Below are 205 nucleotides of genomic sequence, written 5' to 3'. Positions count from 1 at the left end.
AGATATAGGGAGACAGGGAATAAGAGGGTCAATGACACATGCAAACTTTCCTAGGGCAAAGGGGTTTGCAGCTCAGGGAGCAATCAAGTCTTTCACGTGGAGACATCATGATCACTGCTATGATCCTTAACTGAACTGACACCCCCGGAGCCTGCAGCTCAGGACTCTGCACAGCACAGGATCAGCCCCAGCATCCTGTGGGCCC

Source organism: Talpa europaea, assembly GCF_964194135.1.
Source record: "Talpa europaea genome assembly, chromosome: 7".
Lineage (NCBI taxonomy): Eukaryota > Metazoa > Chordata > Mammalia > Eulipotyphla > Talpidae > Talpa > Talpa europaea.
The sequence above is the reverse complement of the archived record's forward strand: the minus strand, read 5'-3'. Positions refer to the sequence as shown.